The sequence below is a fragment of the Natator depressus genome, chromosome 24 (assembly GCF_965152275.1).
Source record: "Natator depressus isolate rNatDep1 chromosome 24, rNatDep2.hap1, whole genome shotgun sequence".
Classification (NCBI taxonomy): Eukaryota; Metazoa; Chordata; order Testudines; family Cheloniidae; genus Natator; species Natator depressus.
The window spans coordinates 16575839-16603767 of record NC_134257.1 but is presented as its reverse complement, the minus strand read 5'-3'; positions in this window follow the sequence as shown (position 1 = coordinate 16603767).

Below are 27929 nucleotides of genomic sequence, written 5' to 3'. Positions count from 1 at the left end.
TAAAATCTACCCACTGTATTTTCCACTGTAGGCATCTGATGAAGTGAGCTGTAGCTCACGAAAGCTTATGCTCTAATAAATTTGTTAGTCTCTAAGGTGCCACAAGTCCTCCTGTTCTTTTTATAAAACAAGTTTGGAATTTTGTTATTTGATTCCCCAGGGTCCAATTTCCGAAAAAAGTGGAAATGCTATTTTTCTTTGAAATTTACACATTTATAATTTTTCAAAGAGCTCCAGAAAAGAAGAAAAAAAGGGGGGAAAGTAAATAAAAAAATGCAAAAAAAATTCATTTCTGATTTTCTTATAAGTATTAATCAATTTTCTGGAAAAAGCTTGAGAATTTTTTTTTTCAACAAAAATTCATGAGGAAAATTTTTGACCAGCTCTAATTCTTATCTTGGTTGGTCAGAGTCAAGAAAGGAAGCTCCCATATTCAGATTCAGAGGTTAATCTCACCCCTGTGAAGCAAGGATGGGGGGCTGCTTCCCTTCGCAGAGCTGTCTGGGGCCATGTCTAAAATACAGACTTCTGCTGGCATGGCTCCATCTGTGTGGGGTGTGAAAAAGTTTATGTCAGCATATGCAGCATCTACTCAAGGGCCTCTGCAGGCATAGGCTCTGTAGTGTAGACATGGCCTCATTTCCCTTTCGAGGAGAATATGCCATACCAGCAAAAGCACACGCGTGTACTGGTAGAACTGTAGTGGCAAAGCGCTCCTAGCGTAGAGCTTGCTGGTAACGCTATTGCCATTGTGAGGAATCAACAACCTTGAAATGATATTGGAGAAGGCGTTTCTTGATCCTGCTCTATTTCCTTACAGGTGTTTACAAAACCTCCCCCTGTAGGTTTTCCTCGGGTGAGTACTCAAAATTACTTTGCTTTCCACCTGTTTTATATAATCATTACAGAGGACATGCTTCCATGCTAATGACTGGTTCTGCTCGATAATGGTCCAAAGCAATGTGCAGACTGACACATGTTCATTTTCATCACCTGAATCAGGTGCCACCAACACAAGGTTGATTTTCCTTTTGGGTGGTTCAGGTTCTGTAGTTTCCACATTGGAGTGTTGTCAGAAGTCTGAAAAGAGCAACATGTTCCACACCTTGTCCCTCTCAGATTTTGGAAGGCACTTCAGATTCTTAAGCCTTGGGTTGAGTGCTGTAGCTATCTTTAGAAATCTCACATTGGTACCTTCTTTGCATTTTGTCAAATCTGCAGCGAAAGTGTTCTTGAAATGAACAACATGTGCTGGGTCATCATCCGAGACTGCTATAACGTGAAATACATGTGGCAGAATGCGGGTAAAACACAGAGCAGGAGACATACAATCTCGCACAAGGAGTTCAGTCAGAAATTCAATTAGCGCATTTTCTTTTTTTTTTTTTTTGAAGAAGTGTCACGAGCATGGCAGCATATCCTCTGGAATGGTGGCCAAAGCATGAAGGGCCATAGGGTAGGAATAAATGAAGGGCCATAAAGGGTAGGAATAAATGGTCAATTTTCAGTAAAGAGTAGTATCCTGCAGGGATCTGTACTTGGACCAGTACTACTCACCATATTCATAAACAATCTGGAAAAAGGGATAAACAGTGAGGTGGCAAAATTTGTAGATGATAAATATCTTGAGTAGTTTTGTAAGTCCAAAGCAGACTGCGAAGAGTTACAAAGGGATCTCACAAAAACTGGGTGACTGGGCAACAAAATGGCAGATGAACTTCATTGTTGATAAATGCAAAGTAATGCACATGGGAAAACAAAATCCCAACTGTAATATAAAATGATAGGATCTAAATTAGCTGTTGCCACTCAAGAAAGATTTTTTTTTCCAATGAAAATTATGAAACCTTGAAATGATATTGGAGAAGGAGTTTCTTGATCCTGCTCTATTTCCTTACAGGTGTTTCCACATCCAGCTGGAGGAGGTTTTGTTCTGGTGAGTACTCAAAATTACTTTGCTGTCCACCTGTTTTATATAATCATTACAGAGGACATGCTTCCATGCTAATGACTGGTTCTGCTCGATAATGGTCCAAAGCAATGTGCAGACTGACACATGTTCATTTTCATCACCTGAATCAGGTGCCACCAACAGAAGGTTGATTATCCTTTTGGGTGGTTCGGATTCTGTAGTTTCCACATTGGAGTGTTGTCAGAAGTCTTAAAAGAGCAACATGTTCCACACCTTGTCCCTCTCAGATTTTGGAAGGCACTTCAGATTCTTAAGCCTTGGGTTGAGTGCTGTAGCTATCTTTAGAAATCTCACATTGGTACCTTCTTTGTATTTTGTCAAATCTGCAGCGAAAGTGTTCTTGAAATGAACAACATGTGCTGGGTCATCATCCGAGACTGCTATAACATGAAATATATGTGGCAGAATGCGGATAAAACACAGAGCAGGAGACATACAATCTCACACAAGGAGTTCAGTCAGAAATTCAATAAGCGCATTTTTTTTTTGAAGAAGTGTTACGAGCATTGAAACATATCCTCTGGAATGGTGGCCAAAGCATGAAGGGCCATACAAATGGTAAGCATATCTGGCACGTAAATACCTTGCAATGCCGGCTACAAAAGTGCCATGCGAATGCCTCTTCTTATTTACAATGTCACCTGAAAGTGAGAAGCGGGCAGCATTATCTCCTGTAAATGAAAACAAACTTCTTTATCTTCGAAATTGGCTGAACAAGAAGTAGGATTGAGTGGAATTGTAGGCTCTAAAGTTTTACATGGTTTTGTTTTTGAGTGCAGTTATTTTAAAATAAAATCTACCTTTGAAAGTTTCACTTTCACATGAAAGAGATTGCATGACAGTACTTGTATGAGGTGAATTTAAAAATACTATTTCTTTAGATTGGAAGGACAGAACAGGTCGGACTGGTGGGGGAGTGGCACTAGAGGTGAAAAAACCCAGAGTCAAACGAAATAAAAATCTTAAACGAACCAAACTGGACCATAGAATCTCTATGGATAGTAATTCCATAGACAACCCACCACCTGACCAGGATGGTGATAGTGACTGTGAAATGCTGAGAGAGATTAGAGAGGCTATAAAACAAAACAAAACAAAAAACAACCCAATAATGATGGGGGATTTCAACAATCCCCATATTGACTGGGTACATGTCATCTTAGGACGGGATGCAGATATCAAGTTTCTTGACACCTTAAATGACTGCTTCTTGGAGAAGCTAGTCCTGGAACCCCCAAGAGGAGAGGCAATCTTTGATTTTGTACGAAGTGGATCACAGGATCTGGTCCAAGAAGGGAATATAGCTGGATTGCTTGGTAATCGTGAGCATAATATAATTAAATGTAACATCCCTTGGGTGGGAGAAAAACCACAGCAGCCCACCATAGCTGCATTTAATTTCAGAAAGGGGAACAACACAAAAATGAGGAAGTTAATTAAACAGAAATTAAAAGGTACAGTGCCAAATGTGAAATCCCCCCAAGCTGCATGGAAACTTTGTAAAGACACCATAATGGAAGCTCAACTTAAATGTATCCCCCAAATTAAAAAACATAATTAGAGAACCCTAAAAGTGCCACCATGGCTAAACAAAGTCAAAGAAGCACTGAGAGGCAAAAGGCATCCTTTAAAAAGTGGAAGTTAAATCCTACTGAGGAAAATAGAAAGGAGAATAAACTCCAGCAAGTGAAGTGTAAAAATACAATTCGGAAGGTCAAAAAAGAATTTGAAGAACAACTAGCAAAAGACTCAAAAAGTAATAGCAAAATGTTTGTAAGTAGATCAGAAGCAGGAAACCTGCTAAACAACCAGTGGTGCCACTGGACGATTGAGATGCTGACGGAGCACTCAAGGACGATAAAGCCATTGCGGAGAAACTAAATAATTTCTTTGCGTCGGTCTTCATGGCTGAGGATGTGAGGGAGATTCCCAAACCAGAGCCATTCTTTTTCACTAGTGTACTGGTAGAACTGTACTGGCAAAGCGTTCCTAGCGTAGAACTGGCTGGTAACGCTTTTGCTATTGTGAGGAATCAACTTCATTGAAATGATATTGGAGAAGGGCGTTTCTTGATCCTACTCTCACTATTTCCTTCCAGGAGTTCATGAATCAAGCTCCACGTTTTGTTGGGGTGAGTACTCAAAATGATTTTGCTGTCCAGCCCTTTTATATTATCTCATTACTTCTTAGCAAGCCTGAACCTTGAGCCCAGTGTTCAGCTGGAATAGCCTAGACACGCATGGAAAGAGTGAGGCAAAACACAAAGCTATGGGTTTCCAAGTCCCACAGGAGTGTCTAAGAGTTAATCCAGGTGTTCTTTGTGGTTTCAATTCTCCTATTATACAAGTAGGCAATTTATTGCATTTCTGTGGTCTCTCTTCATTATGACCGGGTCCCAGATGGAGTCATAGATATTGTGAGCTGTGATTCACTGGAAATCCTGTGAAGCTGCCTACCTGAGACTGGGATAATAGTATCCCCCTAGGCAATCACATACATGACCTCATCTATACAAGGGAGCAGATTCCCAGACAATGTAAATTGGTGTTGCCTCAATAAAATATGTGGGGCCAGATCAACAACTGGTGTCACTCATCTATAGTTCAATGAAAGTTAGTGGGGCCAATGCCCAACTGATGGAAATCTGTCTTAGCTGCAATAAAGTCAGTGGGGCCAAATCCCCAGCTGGTGTAAATTATCCAAAACTCCAGGGGATGCTATGGGTCAAATTCCAAATGGGTGTAAATCCACATCTCTGTATTGGAGATACGCCAGAGTAAACGGATGTAGCTCCACTGGAGTCAGAGCAGTGGTTCGCAGCATCAGTGGTGCGGTGCCTGTGAGCACTGCAAATTCACTTTGCTTTATGAGTCTGCTACATTACCCTGATAATTTTGACAGAGGCCAAGTTAAGTGATGGAAGCCCATTCCCTTAACGGGTAGGGTGAGCAATTCTCCTATGGCAGAGATCCCTGGCAGTCCTAGTGTCTCTCATGATGGGAAATCAGACCTATAAAATGGTTCCCATTGTGACGGGATCCCCGGGGTGCAGCCTGGGTCTGTGGGACCGCTGTGCCCCCTTAACTCCCTCTAGCCTGGGCTGTCTCTCCCAATGCCTTGTTAGTGACCAGCAGCAAACCCCTTCAGGTGCTGTTATCACTCAGCACAACCGCATGTGGAGCCCTACACCCAGGTAGGTTGCAGGAACGCTCCCAGAGCCACTCATGAATCACACAGAGAAAGACACCAGAGCCAAATCCCCCCAGCTCCCAGCACTGTACCTCAGGAATATACCAATATATCAAGATGAGCAGTGCAAATTTATTAATTGGTTCACCACTTCATCAATGGAAAGGGGATATACACCAGGCTTTGCAAAGCTGAGCAGGTTTGCCACACACTTTGTACAAACTCACTGGTAAAGATAAACAGTTAAACAATTTTTTTACTACAAAAGATAGATTTTAAGTGACATTAAGTGATAGGCAAAAAGTCAGAGTTAGTTACCAAAATAAAATAAAATATAAGCATGCAGTCTAAGCTCTCAACCCTATTAGACTGCCCAACATCTAGATTAAGCAGTTTTTCTCACCCCACTGGAGATTGCAGCCCTTCATGTACAGATTTCACCCTTGAAACCTGGGCCAATCTCCTCTGCTGGAGTCTTCAGTGAGTGTCTTTGTTGCTTGCAGCATAGGTGGGGGCAGGAGAAAGCCAAGCATGGGGCCCCTGTGTCATGAGTCCCCAGCCAAGGTTGAGCAATTCCCTTGGTGTGGCCTCATGCAGGTGAGTCATTGCACTGTAGCTCCCTTGCTGGACAATGGCTAGTGATGTCTGTTCAACAGCACCCACCCCGGTGTTGGTTACCTCCCTTGTCATTGTCTCTGTGTAGCTAGTATCTGGGCGTCTCCCAAACCCACAGCATATTTTAGTGAAAACCATACAACACAATTCTTATAATTTCATATGCATTGGTGCTACACATGTTTAGCTAGAACAATGTCTTTCAGCAGATCATAACCTTTCCCCTGATACCTTACCGGGCATGCTTTATATGCAAGATCACAGTTATCTAAAAATGAGGAATATGGGGGTTACAGGATGCTCCCCCAAGGTATAGAGTGTCACACCCATGTTTCAAAATCTGGAGTTTCAGGTGTTGCTTGATAACCTGGTGGGACGGTCAAGATCAATCTATAGCTGCCATTCTCCTCTTCTCCGTCCATTGCCCAAAGGTAAGCAGCGCTGGGCCAGTACAAATGCTGGTGGTAACAATGAAAGTAATGGTAGGAGTAACATACTCGCTATTATAATGACGATTCTCTCTCAGAAATAGGATTGGATATGTCTGCGCTTTCCTCTTTGCCCAAAGGTGAACTTTTAGCATTCCCTGTAGCTGAGTTTGGATTGTTTGAGTGAGCAGAAAGGAGGATAAAAGGTTCTCCTCACTTATTAAGAAAATTCTTTACATCTATTCTTGTGGTTAGATAGATTAAAAGCCACTTTTGTCCAAATCTCAGATTCGGTGTGTACAGATTTGGTTCTAAGAAGTTTGTGTGCCAGAGAAATAGAGAGGCCCTCACTGACTGACGTTAGCTTACTATGCCGTTTCCCTTACACATTTAGGCCAACAGGAGGAAAAGTTGTCACTCATTTAGGGGGTCTCACAGTTGAGGGTTTCAAGTACAAATGCCTGGGGCTCGATTTCAAAAGGTGCTAAACACCCTGGGCTACACCAGAAGTCAGTAGCAGCTCTGGGACAGCAACAAAGTTTGCCATGACACAAGCACCTCAGCTGCTTCGGTCAGGGATAGGAGATAACCACCCTCATTCCAATGTCACAGGAAGTCAATGGAAAAAAATAACTTTCTTGTTTTTTTCTCTCTAAAGGGTTTAATGGGGAAATGATCTGTGGTGAGTATCTCAAGTTCTCTCTCGTTGAGAATCTCTTGCATTATCTTGGCAGCTCTCATAATGGGAATGGAGACTGGAGCCATTTGAGTTAAAGGAGGCACCCTCAGTATATTTCATGGTACAACCTCAGTGAAAGGAAAAAAGTGCCCCCCGCTCTTGCTGCTGCCCACCAGCCCTGACACAGAAGGGTCCCCCACCCAGCAGCATCTGCGAATGGCATAAAACTGTTTGTTTCAGCTGCTGCCTTTAGTCCATGCCAAGGAGTAACAACTAGCGAGCAGAAACAAAGCTTTACCTTTTCATTTATGAGGTATTATTTTCCTGCTTGTCTGGTAGTTAGAGAGAGGATGGGGGAGTGACAGGCTCCAATTTATGTTAACAGAGAACACCACTAGCACAATTCATAGCTTCACACATTTTAAGGCCAGAAGGGACCATTCTATTCAGCTAGTCTGACCTTCTGCATAACACAGTAAAGGGAATTTCATCCAGTCATTCCTGCAACTAGCCCATGATTTCTAGGTGAGCTAGGGCACACCCAAAAGAAAGATATCCTGGCAAAATCCTCACCAGCGCCTACATGTGTTAAGACTGTAAGTTGCATTTTCAAAAGTGAGGAAGACTTCGGTACTTCATATCCCCAGACTTTCACCAGGACTCAGGCTCTTAAGTGCCTGCGTCAATTTTGAATGTGGGATTTGGACTCCTAAATCACCTAGATGCTTATGCAAATTTTATACCAAGACTTGACTGACAGACTTTGAGTGATGGAGATTCCATCTTGTCCCCTGGTAACTTCCCCATTTGATGGCTGTGTTCATTTAAGACTGGTTCATGTAAGAGGGAATGGGTCCAGTTCACCTGTAATTAGTTAGGTTCCTCCCAGTGGGTCCTGATAGAAGGCACCTGGCCTCCATGCAGGGAGCTGTTAAGAATTGCTAGGAGAGAGCCACTTCGCCACCAGGATCATGCACCACAGATCAGGAGCAGGGCAGAGGGCTACTCTCAACATCACTGAGCTGCCCCCTTCAAGCACACAAGACTTCTTCCCCTTTCCTCCTGTCACCCTCTCCATTGAATGCAATGCTGGGAAGTGCAATGCTGGCTCATTGAAACAGCATTCCCATGGCAGACAGAATAAACTCTGTGTGTGTAAATACTGACACACTGGCAGGGATTTGACGAGTGTGTGATAACCAGCACATAAATCCCAGTGGTAGCTCAAATCCCCAAAAGAAAGTTTTAATTTCTAAAATTACCCTTCCCTTTAACAAATCCAAGAGCTCAGTTCCAGCCCTCCCAAGTCTCCCCTGGCCTTCTCCTCCCTCATTTTCCCATCCAGTGCCATTAACAGCAGTTTGTAAAGGGCACTGCTGTACAATGCACAATACTGGAAGTGAAATGCTGGTGGTCGCACACAGCTGTAGGGGAATAGAGGGGGACTAAACTCCTCCAGGGAGTGCGGGAGGGTTCTTGTCTGATTTCCTGTGGGTTACTGGGACCATAATGACCATTTCCCATCTCTCCCCAGGACTAAGAATTAGGAATTACTAACTCAAACGCTGACGAAACCGGATTGGCTGACTTCGATGATGACACCTGCCATTACGCTCCCTGTGCTGCTGCCTCACAACTCTCTCACCAATCAAATGCTGACTGAAAATCATGAATCCTACTGAATGGGCCTCTAGCTGATTCCTGTGACAGTCCTTGATTTTTATGCTTTTTGATGTAACAGGGAGCGGAGGGACACTGAGCTCTGTCCCGCAGCTGCCCTGGGGGATTGCGAGAGCTTTGCAAAAATTAAAATAAATACAAACGCACAAAAAATGTTCAGTAACTGTTGTTTTTTCTACATTTTAGTAAATTAAATTTCTTTTCTGGCTGGGATAGGATTCGCTCCACTGTAAACGCTGACACGACTGTGAGTCAATTCTGAACTCTTTTTAGGCAATGATTACTGTATGGTCGGGGGTGGGGGCGGGGCGGGAGACGAGACACTGTTCTCCAGTATTCCTCTCTCTCCCTCAGTGGTGAAACCAGGGAAGCAGCAGCACTGGGAAAAATGAATAATGGAGTGGCTCACAAATCCAGAAGAGCAGGAGGGAAGAGTATCCGTTAACTGAGCTACAGAACTACACTACCAGGGCTAGAGAACATGTGGCAAGTTTTCCTTTCAGGGTAGATGTTCCAGCACATAATCCTCAAAACTCTAGAGGTGCCTCCTTGCACTCCATAAAATGATCCCTTTCCAGAACAGTTACGCTCTTTTGGCTTGAATGTCGGACAAGAAACCACTCCCATTAAAACCACCCATAAACTGCACCTCAGTCTTGCTTCTTCAAAGGACACAGATTACAGATAAATTCATGAGAAGGTTTAATTTGTTCTTAAATATTTTGGGCGTCAGCCCCTTCCACTGGCTTCTCAGCCTCATCCAGCCCAGCTCCCTACATCCGGACTCTCACCTTCTATCCTTCATGTGAGACACAAAATCTCTTCCCCCAAAAGACACCGGGGTTGGGATTTGCAAAGAATCCTAATTTCCTTCGGTCTGTCTGAAAATCCCAACCTAGGGCAACAGAGCAATATTTTGCAAAGCAGATGGGAGCAGGGCTGCTCTTTTTGGTCATTCCACTAACATGTCGAATGCTGCTGGAAATAAAAGTGGCAACTCTTTCTGAACCCCTCCCCACGTTCTCATGACTCTACTGGATTGTGAGCACAGAAGCAGCCACTTCCAAACAACCTGTTAGGAAGCTGTCAAAGCTCTGATCCAGTGCCCCACCAGACTGCTGTGAGGGGACCCAGACACTGGTTTCCATGTCTTTCAAGCCTCCAGAGTCTGAATAGACATGAGCCCAGACACTGGCTGTGTCTTGGGGTCCTTATGCACACTCCCAGGGGGCTGATCTATCTAGCACCCCCTCCTGAGAGTTGCAGCCAGGGGGTCCAACCACCCAGTTGCTAGATTCAGTGCTGACTCCTCTGACTCCCCTGTAGCTTAATCTCACCCTCTTCCAGAATCCCACTGAAGATAGGAGCCTTCCAGTTTAACTCTCCCAGGGGGCCCATGATGAGGTGAAACACGTAACATGGAGAGAGACACTTTGCATAGGATTCTAAAATACTATTGCACTTTACTTAAGCACAAGAAATACACAGAGAGAACAGCTCATATCTAAACCCACAAACATCCTAAACACATTGCCCCTCACTCTGGCTCACCCTTCCCTTGGGAATCCTTTGGGAACCATCCGACTTCAGGTAGGCAGGGTTCCCCTGCCTCATCAGGCTCCTGCATCACTTCCCCTCGGCTTGAACTGGTGACAACAGCCAAAGACCCCAAATAGATCAACTCCTGCCTTTCTAATCTTCCCATCCCCGTCAGGTGACTCTTGGATCTGTTTCCTTAGGCAATTTCATTGCCAGTGGACCACTCCCCTGACAAACTGATCCCCCAGGTTGGGAGCCAGTCTTTATTTCAATAGGGGACCATCCCAATTTAATGACCCTCTACTGTCAGTGCTGTATCATTACACCTTGGACTTTCAGTCTACCATGGAGACAAGATCACAGAGAAGACCCCCCCACACACACACACACACATTCAAAATGGAGTTTGCAATCTAATAAAGATACAGATGGACAGTTCATAAGCTCACACAGAATTCATGAACTGCATGGGCAGATTCCCAAATCATCAAGAAGCCATGCCAAAAATGTGCCTACAAAGGCTAGAGTCCACTTTCAAATCTTAAAACAAATGAAGGTGTAACCCATACCTACCCTGTGTGGCTGTGTGCCCTCTAGCAGCAGGACATCATACAGGTGTATTAGTCAGGGACTGACTTTGCGCAAACAAATATAACTCTTTCAGCTCTGGCATGATTTCAGATGTAGCTAGCCAGGGTTCAGTCCCCCCCAGTGGCTCCTTCCCAGGTGAGATTTGTCAGAAGAGATGGTCCATATGAGGATTTGAGCCGCAATGGAACTCTGAAAGTTGGGATGAGCTTTCGCCGTGAGGGCAGCTTTTAGCTCTTGGTGATGGGGGTACTGTTACCACCATTAGTAGACATTGTGGCTCTCGGCTCCCTCTCATGGTTAGTCCACATATAGCAGTTTATGAATCCCCTATTTTAGGATTCTTTAGCTCAGGGTCTCTTAGCTCAAACTCCAGCCACCAGACAGGAGCACAGACCTGCTCTGTGTAAGCGTAGGGCACAATGGGGCAAGAATGGCTCGAACAAACTGGGTAGCAGCAGGCTTCTTCGTGGTTCTGCATGCATACAGAAATGGCAATAATTACATCACCCATTAGGATGCAATAATCATCTGCAGGGCTTAGATCACGTTTGCCAACATGATTTTTGGCTCCAGTAACGCAGCATTAGAGGTTATGTGATATATTTGGCCCTAAATTCCCAGCCATTTTAACGCATATACATGTCAGAAAATATCCAAGTTACAATTCAAACCATTTCCTTTAGATTTTCTGGACAGCAATGAAGACTGTACCCTAAAGGGCTGATTGTCGGTGACACTCCATGGAATTGTGATTTTTATACTTACAAGGTATCTTCACCATAAGCAAGGCATTTTAAAGTGCCCTTTATATAACTTAATAATCAGGCCAACATTTTCCCAAAGTAACTAGCGATTCTGGGGAGCCCAAGCCTTCAAAGAGAGCTGATTTTCACAGGTTGGGTGCTCTGCACAAGGTGTTTTGAGTTGGGCTCCCAAAATCACAAATCACTTCTGAAAATATATTTAAATAACCATAAAACAAATGCTCAAAGGAAAAGCTCCTGGTGCCCCAACTTTCAATCACATAATGATGGCTGCCAAGCAGGACAATCACATAAAGATAATGAATTAACTCACCCATATCAATCAATCGAACAAAGCAGCCCATTAGTCCCTGGCCTGAAAAGTACCTTCAATCTTCCCCACAGCAGTTCCCTAACTGTGTGTCTCGACCCCAGCCATCAGCAGATGGAGTTCCAGCAACCCATTTTGCTCCGCACAGCCTGACCTCACATGTATGACACATGCGAAATCATGAGGTATTGAGAATGCCATATTGCTCTACAATGTGCCATCCTCCACACAGCATGACTCTGCACATACCACACATATGAGGTCATTCAGCATGGAAGATGCCATTTGGTAGAGAAAACTGGCATCCTCTAGGAGGCGTGATGTCGCATGCGCCATACACGTGAGGTCACACTGTGCTGAGGATGCCATTTTGCTCTCCAAAATGGTGTCCTCCATGCTATCTGGGGCCCTGAAAGGAAATAATTCATTAAAATGGGGTCATCCCAGTCAAAAGTGTGGGAACCCATGCCCTAAACTCTGATATAAAGTTTAGGGAAGACAACAACAAACAACCACCTTTTCCTCCCATGTCCTGAGGCCAAAAACTTTCTAGACATGCAGTAGGCTTTGCTCGCTACCAGGTGCGGGTGGAAAATATTTGTTGGTACAGGATTATTCAGTGCTGTAGTGTAAATAATGGGGTGATGGGTGCACTAATCTGAAAATGTAAATGCCTCACTCTTGTTAGATTAGAGGGTGCAGGAGATTGCAAAAGTGATGCCACCTCAGCCAATTATCAATATCAGACCAGAGTATTCCCGGGAACTCGTTAAAAAGAGGCAGAAGAAAGAAATGTACCTAAAAAACCTGATCTAACTGTGCCAGATGTCGACGGCATATGCTGAGGTCAAATGCAGGCTGCAGTCGGGTGGCTTAGAGAGCAGATGTTTCAGCCAGATGTTCAGACCAGAGGCTGCGGCCAGATGTTTGAAGCTGAGACAGAAATCAGACACCGACACCGGGTATCAAGTCCAGATGCCGAAGGCAGGGAAAGGAGGCCAAGTGTTGAGTCCAGCTGTTGAAGACAGAGACAAAACACTTAGGCCCCCCCGTGGACCCCAGGCTACCAGAGGCCAGACATGAAGCCTGGACGATGGAGGCCTGGTGCCGAGTCCAGTCATGGAGGTGGGTTTCTCTGGTGACCAAAGACCTTCCAATCCCACCACTCCTTGCTGCGGGCAGGGGGCTCAACCCCCCTCAGCCCCCAGGTTCAGAGGGTATTGTGACCCCTCCCCCTGAGAGCAGGGCAATGGGGGTGACACCCACCAACTCTGTCCACGCTGTGTGGCAAGAGGACTAAAGGGAGGAAGCTGGTCCTTTAACCCCCACCCCAAGGCTGGGAGGGGAGCAGTGGGGAGGCAGCTGTTCCCTTGCCCCTCCCCCTGCGACTTCTCCCTCCAGGCTGGAAGAAGCCGAGCTGTTCCAGTGCCCCTCCCCCTGCGACTTCTCCCTCCAGGCTGGAAGAAGCCGAGCTGTTCCAGTGCCCCTCCCCCTGCGACTTCTCCCTCCAGGCTGGAAGAAGCCGAGCTGTTCCAGTGCCCCTCCCCCTGCGACTTCTCCCTCCAGGATGGAAGAAGCCGAGCTGTTCCAGTGCCCCTCCTGGGAGGAGCAGGAGGCCGTTCCATTGTCCCGCCCCCCACCATCTCGCGCTGTCTCCTCCCCACCCCGCAGACTCGCGAACGCCCCCGGTTCTTCCCGCCTTTTCCAAAGCTCCGCCCCCTCCCCGCCCCCCCCGCCGCTGCCTACCGCCGCGCCGGGCTGAGCGGAGGGGGCGGGGCAGAAACGGGGCGCGCGAGCCCCACGGTCGCTGCCTCACGGCGGGGCCCTCGCCCGCCCACCCGGGCTCGGTGTATCCGCGGCACGGGGAATCCCGGGGCGGGTCACGAGGAGCGAGGAAGGGATCTTGAGGGTCTGCGGGGAGAATGAGGGATGGGACGAGGAGAATGAGGGAATGGGGGGGGCTGTGAGGAGGTGTATGGGGCAGGACCTGAGGGGACACGCTTGGGGCGGGGGCTGTGAGGAGGCGTATGGGGCAGGTCCTGAGGGGACACACTAGGGGGCTGTGAGGAGGCTTATGGGGCAGATCCTGTGGGGACACTGGGGGACTGTGAGGAGGCTTATGGGGCAGGACCTGAGGGGACACCCTGGCGGGGGGGGGCTGTGAGGAGGTGTATGGGGCAGGTCCTGAGGGGGGACACTGGTGGGCTGTGAGGGGGCATATGGGGCAGGCCCTGTGAGGATGTATTGGGGAGTTACAGACTGGGCTGTGGGTGGAGCTGGGAACAGGTGTGTTCGTGCCACAGGCTCGGCGCTGAGATGGGGTGACTAGCTGAGAAGGGGCTTGTTTGGCCCATGCCACAGGCACAGTGCTGAGGTGGGGGAGTCGCTGTGAACAGGCATCTTCAGGCCGCGCCGCAGGCACACAGCACTGAGACAGGATTCGGGACTTGAGAACAGCCAATGTTGGGACATGCCACAAACACGGTGCCAGGATACTGAGACGTACAAAAGCTGACTCAGACCCAGTCAGTGCACAGAAATTGCCCCAATTTAACAACATGGATTTCTAAATGAATTTAGTTACATCAGTACAGTTCTCCTATGTGGATCCTCTTAAATCGATTGCAAAGTACTCTATCAATTAGCTTAAGTTTTCAAAAAAAAAAAATCATGAGAATTTCACTAACACCTGCATTAGAGGAGAGTTAAGGTTCCTTAGGAGAGCCCTTTTTCTCTTCCAGAATGAAGAAAGCAGGAAATACAGTTAAGGTGGTGCCTCCACCCCGCACACCCAAATCTCTCTCTTTTAAGTCCTTATGTGACATCCATTATTGTCGAAGCAGAGTACCTCTGTCTGTACTATATCACATAACACCCCCGGGAGGCAGGGAAGTAATATTCTCCTTTCATGTATGGGGAAGTGGGGCACAAATTGGGCCAGATTTTTAAAGGTCTCAGGGCACCTAACTCTCATGGATTTCAATGGGAGTTAGGGGCCTAAATGTCTTTGAAGATGTGGGCCTAAGTGACTTCTACAAGATCACAGAGGAAGACTTTGGTGGATCAAGGTATTTTTACGCTCTCCGATTTTAAGTCGAGAATTGACCATTAGGTCACCTTGTCTGACCTTCTATACAAGGCAAGCTATAGAATTTCACGCTGCTCTGCTGAGCCCAACAACTTGGGTTTGACTAAACCCGGGGTTCTCAAACTTTGTCACAGTGAGCTATGAAAAAAATGGCTGCACCTCCCCCTAGTTTATGAAAACCATATAACAAACTGCCAGCAGCAGCGGAGAAGTAAGGGTGGCGATCCTCCCCCTCCTTGTTAAAGCAGTAACAGCCAGGGAAACTGAGTCCTCTGGGGCTTGTGGGAGAAATGTGGGGTCTGGCCCACCGGGGCCTCTGCATATCACCCTCAGTCCAACGGGCTGGTGGAGAGATTTTATGGGACCCTGAGGATGATGCTGAGGACTTTTATGAATCAGTATCCGCAGGACTGGGAAAAGGACCTGCCCCACCTGTGGTACAGGGAAGTGCCCCAGGAATCCACAGGGTGCTTCCCTTTTGAGCTGCTGTATGGGAGGAGAGTGAGGGGACCCCTGGACCTGGAGTAGGGATGACTGGGAGGAGAAGGGGGAAAAACCCTGGTGGATCTCTTCCCTGAGATGGGAGCCAATCCTCCCATCAGGTGTCCCCTGTTCAGAGTCACTGGGAAAACAGCCCAGAACCTGGAGAGAGAGGTCAAGGACATGCTGGCTTCAGAGGTGACCCAGCTGTTCAACAGCCCATGAGCCTCACCCGTGGGGCTGGTCCCCAAGAAAGACGGGTCGATCCGATTCTGGGTGGACTATCGGAAGCTTAATGCCATCACCATGTCCGATGCCTACTCCATGCCTAGGCCTGGTGAGATACTAGACAAGCTGTGGGGGGCTCATTACTCATTACTATGGATATCACCAAAGGCACCTGGCAGGTGCCTTTGGACCCAGGTGCCAGGTTGAAATCTGCTTTCACCGCTTTGGGGCTCTTTGAGTTCTTGGTCCAGCCTTTTGACCTCAGGGGTCGGCCACCTCCCAGCACCGGGTGGTTCCGTTACTGAGGGGGATGGAGAACTTGGCCTTGGCTTCCATTGGTGACATCTATGTCTTTAGCCAGACCTGGGAGGAAGACGTGTCCCAGGTGAAGAGGGTGCTGGGCTGCCTCAAGGAGGCAGGACTGCGGGTAAAAGCTGGAAAGTGTAAGGTGGGGATGGCAGAGGTGTTGTAGCTGGGCCACAAGGTGGGGGAGCCTTCCCCAGGAAAAAGGGGGGTTAGTGCTTGGGGGGATATTTTGGGGGAAGACGTCTCCAAGTGGTCTCTTTCCCTGTTCTTTGTTTAAAACGCTTGGTGGTGGCAGCATAGGGTTCGAGGACAAGGCAAAGTTTGTACCTTGGGGAAGTTTTGAACCAAAGCTGGTAAGAATAAGCTTAGGGGGTCTTTCATGCAGGTCCCCACATCTGTACCCTAGAGTTCAGAGTGGGGAAGGAACCCTGAGAGGCCTGGTGTAACTCCCACCAAACAATGGGAGAAATGTTGGGGCATCCATGGGAACGTTGGTGGGTTCTAACTTCCCCAGGTCACCGGCTAAAGTGACCCCGCTCAGTTCGGTCTCAAAGGGGAGAGAGATGTGATGAAGTGGGGATGTTCTTAATGTTTTCTCTGAATACTGTGTGGGTGCCTCAGTTTCCTCCTTGCAGTTGTTAAGTATCTAGGTGGTGGGATAAGGGGGTGTGATTGTTGCAGAGCCCAAGAGGGCCAGTGTGATGGTGTCTGCACAGAGAATGGCCGACACCCTGTCTCCTGGAAACTGATGGCCTGGGCCCCTCCCCTGCAAGGTGCCAACTGAAGGTGTTGGAGAACAAAGAGATCAGGTGGCCTCCTTGCCCAGGAAAGAGACAAAGGCCAGAGGAGGGGCTGGAGGGGGTTTCAGTTTAGAGCTGGCTGGGGAAACAGAGGGAGGCCCAGAACCAGGGTCTGGGCTCCCCACCGCGCAAGAGGGACCTGACTGAGGGGTCCTCTTCTCTGTACCTACAAGCTCTGTTTTAAACTGTGTTCCTGTTGTCTAATAAATCTGTTTTACTGGCTGGCTGAGAGTCATGGTGAATCGCAGGAAGTGTGTGTGGGGGGGTGCAGGGCCCTGACTCCCCCATACTCCATGACACCAACCACCCCAATGACCCCTCATTGAGAAACAGATCCCCCAGCCACCCCACCCCAATCACCCCTCACTGAGACACAGAACCCCCAGCCACCCCACCCCAATCACCCCTCACTGAGACACAGAACCCCCAGCCACCAGCCACCCCAATCACCCCTCACTCAGACACAGACCAACCAGCCACCCCACCCCAATCACCCCCCCCGAGACAAAGACCCCCCAGTCACCCTAGCGCAATCACCCCTCACTGAGACACAGACCCCCCCAGCCACCACCCACCCCAATCACCCCTCACTGACAAACAGACCGCCCAGCAACCCCCACCCCAATCACCCCTCAATGAGACACAGACCCCCCCAGCCACCTCTCCACCCCAATCACCCCTCACGGAGACACAGACGCCCCCCAGCCACCAGCCACCCCAATCACCCCTTAGACAGAGACCCCCCCAGCCACCACCCACCCCAACCACCCCTCACTGAGACACAGACCCTCCCAGCCACCACCCACCCCAACCACCCCTCAGTGAGACACAGACCCCCCAAACACCACCCACCACCACTAGGGAACAGGTGGGGCCCTGGAGCCGTTCCTCTCTTCACAGGGAAGGGGAATGTTCTCACCCATTTTCATTGCGACCCCATGTCCCCGGCAGTCTTCATTGATTTGCCAATGGAGGGTAACTTCACAGCAGTGAAATTCTGCACCTCGTCTCCATTCAGCAGGATCCTCTTCTCTCCTGTGTAGTTTTCCCCATCGAAGAAGACCACCGCTCCCTTAGTAACTTTGAGAGAAAAATACTTTTCCTGCAGTTGAGATGCCTTACTTTGAAACGTCTCCCCTGTGCCCCTGAAGAAAGGGTGAGGATACAAGCTGATTTCGGAGTTGTCGATTCCCCCATTGATCATGCGCACAGATTGGATGATCCCGCTGCTGAGCATCGGGGGGAATGGTTGATCTTCTCCAACCCTGAAGATTCTGAAGTCCCCTCCATAACTGAGAGAATCAAAGATGACCCAGGGGACTCCTGCCACAGTGATGCTCTGGACAGTGGACTCAGTTAAGTCATCAGGTATACATGGGTCATCTCCGGAGATCGTCACAGGAGGGTCTGAGAACCTCTGGAAACTGACAAAATTTGCCATGCTGTTCTGCCGTGCCGTCAGTCAGCGTTCGGAGTCACTGGTGGCAGCACTGGATTGGAAATGTTCCTTCTCGAGCAGCCAAACTGCGCTTATATATTCTCCTTTGCTCCAAGGGGATGAGGTTTGCTAGCCTGGGGGAAGGTCAGGGCATGGGCTGGGCTTCCTCGTAAAGAGGCGGGAGGGGGTGCCTTCACGCCCTGGAGATTTTTGATCAGCACTCGTCATGTCCTTGTACAAACAAAGCCTGTCCCCGACCTTTCCTCAGGAGGGGGCAGATTCTGGTCCCGTTGGAGCAGCGACGCTGCCAGAGTAACTTTGTGGCTTTGCATAGAACCGGGACAGGGCGATACCCCAAGGAATTCTCTATAACTAGCACCCGCCGAGCATCTAGGATAAATCCATCCAGCTCCAGGGATTCCTTCTGCTGCCTGGTGGCTACTACAGGACACCCTGATACAGAGGCCTCAAAGATCGGGGAACCATTGTGCCAAGCCCTGCAGAGTCACACAGTGAAAAACAGACCCTGCCCTACTGAGATCAGGGCCCTGTTGTGCCAGGCGCTGTACAGACACCCTGCTCTTGTTCCATTGGCCAGCGTGACAGCAGGCAGCGGGGTCACTTAGGGCCTGTGGGCCGGGTTCAGGGGGGAGGAGAGCAGGTGTGAGGGGATCGAAGGGAGTCGAGCCACCCGGAGCCACTCCACCAAGGGGCTGGGGGAAGGGCTCAGCTGCACCCCCTGAGTCCCCCTGTCACATCACGCAGGGCCTGGCCTGTGACTCAGGGCTTCGCCTCAGAGGGCCCATGGCCCATCCCCGGGGGCTGCACAGACTGGCAGAGCCCCCAGCCTGGCCTGAGATCCATGGGCCGGGCCGAGTGGAGCTATTGCTGCAGGCTGGCTGCAGATGGAGGCCTCAGTTCATGCTTCGCTCACACTTTTGAGGTTGGGACCCTGTGAGCCAGCCCGGCGGGTTCTGACCTCCCTAGGCTGACACCCAACGCTCTTACTGCAGAAAGGTCGCAGGGCCACATGCCACATGTTACCATCCCCTGGCTCAGGCCCAGCTCCCATTCAGCTCTCCCTGGGGCTCCCAAGGCTCCTCTGGGCAGCAAGCAATGGGTCATCAGCACTCCCCACTGCCCTTCCCTGCCATGCAGCAGGCAGCCAGCAGAGGCAGGGGCAGGGACAGCCCTGCTCAGAGCACGTCCAGCTTGGGGGCTGCAGACGAGGCAGGAGGAGGGGTCGGCAGGCGGCACCAAGTGCCTCAGTGTGCATCTGGGACGATGACCCGGGAGACCCCACGAGTCCATGGGGCAGAGTAGCCCCCAGGGCCTGGACTGTACTGGAGCCCCTTGCCCCTGGGCCTCTGCTGCGGGTGCAGAAGGGGTGAGCAGGGTCTCGTTCGCTCAGGACATGTCCGTGGGAGGCTGTGAAATCCTCGGTGTCAAGGGGGCAGAACAGGCGTCACCCACAGGCTGCGTGCGGATCTGGGCTCCCTTCATGGCCGGGTCACCTGCTGAGTCCCCTGCGGAGTTCCCTGGAACTGAGCGAGAGGGAGGGACAGAACCGAGCTGTGTAACGTGCCAAGGGATTTCACTCCTACCCCCTTTCCCCCCGACCTGAGAGTTCTGAGGAACTGCACCCGGACACTCTGCACCCTCTGTGCCCAGGCTGTTATCAAACCGCTCCCTTCTGGGGAATGCGGGACATTGCTCTTGGAGAGGAGATAGTCTCACTGCTTCCATACACAACGTTTGGGGGCTGCTGCAGCTCCCGGGGTGGGAAATGCCCCTTCCCCCTCTGCTGCTCTGTAGGGGAGGATCGCTCCCAGCCTGCCAGGGCCCCGTACCCCTCGACGTGCCCGGAATCCCCCTGGCAGCACTGGCTGTGATGGTCCTAGGCTTGCAGCTCCTCAGCGCCCTGGGCCTACAGGCTCTGGCCTCCAGGGCAGCATGCCAGGTGGACAGCCCCAGAGTCAGGGAGCCCAGGGCACGCAGGGTCTGGTCTCTAGGGCCACCTGTCACTGACTCACAGGGCTCGTGCTCTCTTGGCTCTGTACGGTCCCTGGGAGGAAACACCTTCAGTGCGACAACATTTCTCGGGGTCCACGCTCTCTCGGGGGTTAAGCCATAGGCCCCTCCGCGTCCTAGAACCGCACCTCTCCGAGCCTTCAGCACGTCTGTCTCTTGCCGTGGGCCCCCTCAGGGAATCCACTCGCTCTGGACTTCCGGGGCCTCCACTCCCAGAGGGAATAATGCCACCCTGTTCTCGAGACCGGAGCAACTCTCAGCCAGCGTAACACAGGAGCGTTTATTGATCATCTTAGCACAGCACAGGAAACTCTCAGGGCCTCAGGCCTGGCCTCCCTCAGCACCATACATCTAAGTCTCCACTGCATCCACGTGGGCTCTTTCTGCTCTCTCCTCCTAGCCCAGAAAACCCCTCCTTCCAGCTGGGCATCTGACATCACCTCCCCCAAGACCCATCTCTGTCCTTTGTCTTCTGTCCCAGGTAAACAGGCAGCCTGGGCCTCCTCTTCTCTCAGCCTCTCCTCGCATCCGTCTTTGGTCCTCACTGGCTGGAACCAGCTGGTCAGGTCACCGGGGTCCTCTCTCCGCAGCCTATTGTCCACCCGCTGGCCAGAACTGGCTGTGACTTTCGAGCTGGGCCTCCCGGTCACCAGTCGCTGGGGTATCCATTTTCCAGGCTGTTCGCTGGCCCTCTGTAACAAAAACTCCCTCTCCCTCCACCTTGTTAAGCCACAAGTAGTCCGTGTGGCCCCTTAGAGACTAACACATTTCTTTGGGCATAAGCTTTTGTGGCCCATACCCCACTTCATCAGATGCATGGAGTGAAAGGCACAGTAAGCAGGTATAAATATACAGCACATGAAAAGATGGGAGTTGTCTTACCAAGTCGGGGGTCACTGTTAATGAAGCCAATTTAATCATGGTGCCTGTGGCCCATTCCCAACAGTTGACAAGAAGGTGTGAGTATCAACAGAGGGAAAACTACTTTTTGTAGTGACCCAGCCACTCCCAGTCTTTATTCAGGCCTAATTGGATGGTGTCAAGTGTCACGGAGTGTGGGGGAGTCCAGGCCCTGCACCCCTCTTCCTGGGATTCACTGAGACTCTCAGCCAGCCAGTAAAACAGAAGGTTTATTGGACAACAGGAACACAGTACAAAACAGAGCTTGTGGGTACACCCAGGACCCCTCAGTCAAGTCCTTCTGGGGGAGCAGGGAGCTTAGACCCCAGCCCTGGGGTTCCCTGTGTTCCTCCACCCAGCCCCAAACTGAAACTAACCCCCCCCAGCAGGTTTCCTGTTGCAGCCTCCGTCCACATTCCTGGGCAGAGGTGCTACCTCCCCCTCCCCCTCTCCCTCCTGGCTCAGGTGACAGGCTCTCAGGTCTCCCATCCCCAGGGCACATTCCCAGGTCAACACTCCCCCCTCCCTGCTGCATCACATCCTCACATCTCTCCCCCCTTCGAGACTGAACTGAGCGGGGTCACTGTGACCAGTGACCTGGGGAAGTTCGGGGCCCCCTCTCTGGGACAGCGCATCCGCTATCATGTTGGCACTTCCCTTCACGTGGACCACGTCCATGTCGTAATCCTGCAGGAGCAGGCTCAACCTCAGGAGCTTGGCGTTGGCTCCTTTCATCTGGTGCAGCCAGGTTAGGGGAGAGTGGTCGGCGTACATGATGAAGTGTCGCCCGAAGAGATAGGGCTCTAGTTTCTTGAGGGCCCACACCATGGCCAGGCACTCCTTCTCGATGGCCGCGTAGTGTTGCTCCCGGGGTAGCAACTTCTTGCTCAGGTACATGATGGGGTGTCTCTCCCCCTTTTCATCCTCCTGAATTAACACCGCCCCCAGTCCTGTGTCTGAGGCATCGGTGAACACCACAAAGGGCTTGTCAAAGTCTGGGTTTGCCAGAACTGGGCCACTGACCAGAGCCTCCTTCAGCGCCCGGAAAGCCTCCTGGCACTGCTCGGTCCAGACCACCTTGTCTGGCTTCCCCTTCTTGCATAGCTCAGTGATGGGGGTGGCGATGGCACTAATGTGGGGCACAAATCTTCGGTAGTACCCTGTCATCCCAATAAAGGCTTGGACCTGCTTTTTGGTGTGGGGAGCGGACCAGTCTCTGATCACCTCCACCTTTTCTGGTTCCGGCTTTAGGCAGCCGCTCCCCACCCGATGGCCCAGGTAAGATACTTCAGCCATCCCCACCTTGTACTTCTCCGCTTTTACAGTCAGCCCAGCCCAGCCCCCTGGAGTCGGTCCAGCACTTGTCTAACCTGGGACACGTGGTCCTCCCAGGTCTGGCTAAAGACACAGATGTCGTCAATATACGCCACGGCAAAACTCTCCATCCCCCTCAGTAGCTGGTCCACTGGGCGCTGGAAGGTGGCCGGCACTCCCTTGAGGCCGAAAGGCAGGGTCAGGAACTCACAGAGCCCCAGAGGGGTGATAAAGGCCGATTTCAGCCGCGCATCTGCATCCAGCGGCACTTGCCAGTAGCCCTTTGTAAGGTCCATGGTGGTAAGGTACCGAGCTCCTCCCAGCTTGTCTAAGAGCTCGTCCGGCCTGGGCATGGGGTAGGCATCAGATACAGTGATGGCATTGAGCTTCCGCTAGTCCACACAGAACCGGACCGACCCATCCTTTTTGGGGACCAGCACCACCGGCGAGGCCCAAGGGCTGGCCGATGGCTGGATCACCCCCAAAGCCAGCATGTCCCGGACCTCTCTTTCCAGGTCCTGAGCAGTTTTCCCTGTGACTCAGAAGGGGGAGCATCTTATCGGCGGGTGCGACCCCGTCTGCACCCGGTGGACAGTCAGATTAGTGCGTCCAGGCTGGTTGGAAAACAGCTGTCGGTACGGATGCAGCACCCCCCTGACCTCAGCTTGCTGGGCAGGGGTTAGCTGATCCGAGAGGGGAATTGTTTCCAGGGGGGAACCAGCTCTGGTCCCAGGGAATAGATCTACTAAAGGGTCATCTCCCTGCTCCTCCCACTGTCCACACACGGCCAACACCACATTCCCCCTGGCATAATATGGCTTCATCATATTCACATGGTACACCTGGTGGTGGTGCACCCGGTTTGACAGCTCCACCACATAGTTTACCTCATTGAGCTCCTTGACAACCTTGAAAGGGCCCTCCCTGGCAGCCTGTAGTTTGTTCTTTCTCACAGGGATGAGAACCATCACCTGATCCCTGGTGGGGTGGGCACGGGCCCGCGCCGTGGGGTCATACCAGACCTTCTGCTTCCTCTGGGCTCTGGCCAGATTCTCCCTGGCCAGGCCCATGAGTTCAGCCCGTCTCTCTCGGAAGATCCAGACATACTCCACCACTGACTCTCCATCGGGAGTGGCCTTCCCCTCCCACTCATCTCTCATCAGGTCCAGGGGGCCCCTCACCCTCCTTCCATATAACAGTTCGAAAGGCAAAAATCCGGTAGACTCCTTGGGCACCTCCCTGTACACGAACAGCAGGTGAGGTAAGTACTTGTCCCAGTCCTGCGGGTGCTGGTTCATAAAGGTTTTCAGCATCATCTTTAGCATCCCGTTAAACCTCTCCACCAGCCCATTGGACTGGGGGTGATAAGCTGAGGCCCAGTCGTGCCAGACCCCACATTTCTCCCACAATCACTGGAGCAGGGCCGACATGAAGTTGGAGCCTTGGTCTGTCAAGACTTCCTTGGGGAACCCCACTCGGCTGAAAATGGTCAGGAGCGCATCTGCCATGGTGTCTGCTTCAATGGAAGCTAAGGGCACTGCCTCGGGGTAGCGTGTGGCAAAATCTACCACCACCAGAATGTATTTCTTCCCCGACTGGGTCGTCTTGCTGAGAGGCCCCACGATGTCCATGGCCACCTTCTGGAAAGGCTCCTCTATGGTGGGCAAAGGTCTCAAAGCCGCTTTCCCCTTGTCCCGGGCCTTCCCCACCCTCTGACAGGGGTCACAGGATCGGCGATACTGCCGGACAGTGGTAAAGACCCCGGGCCAGTAAAAGTTCTGTAGCAACCTCTGCCGGGTGCGCCGGATTCCCTGGTGCCCTGCGAGGGGGATGTCATGGGCGAGGTACAGTAGCTTGCGGCAATACTTCTGGGGGACCACCAGCTGCCTCCTGATCCCACAGGACTCTACTTCCCTTGTGGGAGCCCATTCTCGGTACAGGAACCCCTTCTCCCACAGGAACCTCTCCTGGCAGCCTCTCCTCATGGTCCGTACCACACTGAGGTCAGCCAGGTCCCTGAGCTTCCGCAAGGAGGGATCTTTCCTCAACTCGGCCTGGAACTCAGCGGCTGGGGAAGGGATGGGGCCCGGTTCCCCCTCAGTGGCCAGGTCTGAGGCCTCCGCCTCTCTGAGCCGTGCCCCACGGCGCTCCCTCCCCACCAGGGTAGGGTCCTGTGCCTCCGGTGTGGTACCCTCCCCAAGGTCAGGGTGCAGTGTCCCTCGCCGACTCTGGCTATGGGTTACAACCAGGGCGGTCTGGGGCTTTCTTGGCCAGTCCTCTAGGTCTCCCCCCATCAAAACTTCAGTGGGCAAATGGTGGTGTACCCCCACATCCTTGGGGCCCTCCTTGGCCCCCCATTTCAGGTGTACCCTTGCCACGGGCACCTTAAATGGGGTCCCGCCCACCCCTGTCAGGGTCAGATAGGTGTTGGGCACCACCCGATCTGGGGCCACCACCTCAGGCAGGGCCAGCGTCACCTCCGCGCCCGTATCCCAGTATCCATTGACCTTCCTCCCATCCACCTCCAGGGGAACAAGGCACTCTCTCCGGAGGGAAAGCCCCGCGCCCATCCTGTAAACCGAGCACCCTGAGTCCAGAGCATCCAGCCCTCTGGCGGAGCTGGCCTGGGGTACTCTTCCCTCCTGAGCAGGTGGTAAACTGTAGCCCCCCTTTCCTGGGTTGTCTGCCCCTCGTCCAGCTGAGTCCCTACCCAGTTAACCCTGGGTAGGTTGGGTCTGCTCAGTTGGTCCCTGAGCCCGGGGCACTGGGTCCGTACGTGGCCTCTCTGGCCACAGTGATAGCAGCTCAGGTCATGTTGGTCCCCTCGAGCGGGTCGGAGGGGCCCGACACTAGGCGTTCCCCTTTGGAGGGGGTTCTCCCTATTTCCCCGCTGGGAGGCCCCATGGTGACTCTCTCTCTGCATCAGGGAGGGCCTGTTCTTTTGGGACTCCTCCCGCCTACCCCCTGACCGACTGTTCACAAATTCGTCGGCGAGCTGCCCTGCATGCTGGGGGTTCTCGAGCTTTTTGTCCACCAACCACAGCCTCAGGTCGGACGGGCACTGTTCATACAGCTGCTCCAGTACGATTAGGTCAAGCAGGTCCTCTTTAGCTTGGGCCCCAGCTGTCCACTTGCGGGCACATCTCTGCATCCGGTTGACCAGTTGTAGGTAGGTGACCTCAGGCGTTTTACGCTGGCTCCGGAACCTTCTCCGGTACATCTCGGGGGTCAGCCCAAACTCACGGAGCAGGGCCTGTTTGAACACTTCATAGTCCCCTGCCTCTGCCCCTGTCATTCGGCTGTACACCTCCACGGCTTTGGGGTCCAGTAAGGGGGTGAGGAACTGGAGCCTGTCTGCAGGGTCAACCCTGTGCAGCTCGCAGGCATTCTCAAAGGCCGTCAGAAAGCGATCTATGTCCTCCCCCTCCTTCCGCTGGGCCAGTAAGCACTTATCAAAGCTCCTTTCAGTCTTGGGTCCCCCCTCACTCACCGCAGCCGGGGCCCCACTGCTCCTCAGCCTGGCCAGCTCCAGTTCATGCTGTCTTTGTTTCTCCTTCTCCTGACATTCCCTCTCCTTCTCCTGACGCTCCCTCTCCTTCTCCTCCTGCTCATGTTGACGTTGTTTCTCCTTCTCCTCCTGCTCATGTTGACGTTGTTTCTCCTTCTCCTCCTGCTCACGTTGACGTTGTTTCTCCTCATGTTGACGTTGTTTTTCATGATCCTCCAGCTCCCTCATTTTCATCTCCCTCTCCCATTCCAGCCGCATCCGCTCCAGGGATGGGGAGCTCCGCCGGGAGGATTCCCTGCTGGCTGCCGGGGTCAGGGTGCCCTCGGTATTTGCCAGGCTTCCCCCAACCCCTCCCCCAGGCATAGGTAGGAAGGGTCTCGGGATGTCCTGGGCAGCAGTCTGACCCCTCCCAGCCCGGTCAGGCCCCAGGGCCCACGCTGCGTCCACCGGGCGGCTTCCCTCAGGGACAGGGATTGGGTCATCCAAGCGATCCCTCTCCTCCAACTGGGCAATCAGCTGTTCCTTGGTGGACCTCCCAGTGCGCAGCCCCCTCTGCCTGCACAGCTCCACCAGGTCACTCTTAAGGTGTTTAGCATACCTCTCCCTGCTGGCCACTCGGAGGCCGGGCAGCTTTCTACGGTTTCCAGGAAAAGCCCCTAGTGTGCCAGTCCTTCTTGATGTCACCACCTCTTTGCCAGGGTCGAGCTGCAGACTCCTCCGCCCCTGGCACCGCTCACTGTAATCCCCCAGGGGACCCTGTTACTGCAAAAGTCCTTCTCTCTGGTCACATACTCCCAGGGGTTAACCGCCCCCTGGAACCGTCTCTCTCTGACTCTTCAGCACGCCTGGTCCCCGTCAATCCCCCTTCGTTTTACTGTTCCCTAGTCACTTATTGCAGGAAGCACCGTTAACGGGGTGCAGTACATCCCACCTCTGCCACCAGTTGTCACGGAGTGTGGGGGAGTCCAGGCCCTGCACCCCTCTTCCTGGGATTCACTGAGACTCTCAGCCAGCCAGTAAAACAGAAGGTTTATTGGACAACAGGAACACAGTCCAAAACAGAGCTTGTGGGGACACCCAGGACCCCTCAGTCAAGTCCTTCTGGGGGAGCAGGGAGCTTAGACCCCAGCCCTGGGGTTCCCTGCGTTCCTCCACCCAGCCCCAAACTGAAACTAAACCCACCCAGCAGGTTCCCTGCTGCAGCCTCCATCCACATTCCTGGGCAGAGGTGCTACCTCCCCCTCCCCCTCTCCCTCCTGGCTCAGGTGACAGGCTCTCAGGTCTCCCATCCCCAGGGCACATTCCCAGGTCAACACTCCCCCCTCCCTGCTGCGTCCCATCCTCACAGATGTCTGCCAGGGACTGACTTGTCCAGGGGTTGCTACCCAGCGGGTGCCAAAGGGTTAAACAGCTGGCTCTGGGGCAGAGTAGGAGACTGAGGGGGTTGTGTCACTCTCTCTGGTGGGAGAAGTGGGTTGATAAAGGACTGGCAGAAACCTCAGCCCCCACTCATCCCAATCACCCCTCACTGAGACACAGACCCCCAGCCCCCACTGAGCCCAATCACCCCTCACTGAGAGAAATACAGACCCCCGCCCCGCTACCCCACCCCAATCACCCCTTCACTGCAAAACAGATCATCCCATTCACCAACCCCGCCCTGAGGCAGCGAAGGTCAGGAGAGACGGTCATTGTTTCGACATCTTCCTAATTGCACCTTCCTGTCTCGTGTCCCTTCTGCTTCCTGCGGGACTCAATAACCTCCCAGGTGCATTGTCTGCAGTTCCCACTTGCTTTCCCTGAGGGGCCGGGTTCTCAGCATGGGGGAACATCAGTCCCTCCTCTTGGCCGTCTCTTGCCTCGGGTAGAACCGACCCTCTCCTCCCCCCAATGTCACGGCTCCTCTCCAGCCCTCGGCAGTCTCTGTGGACAATAATCTTGCCCAGGGTCTCTCAGCCCTTTCCGTCCCAGCGTCCCCCTACCATCCAGCTGGGACCTGCAGGCTGGGCAGTGTCACGGAGAGCCTGGGCGATGCTCTGGAACTTCTCCCCATGAAGCCAGTCAGGACT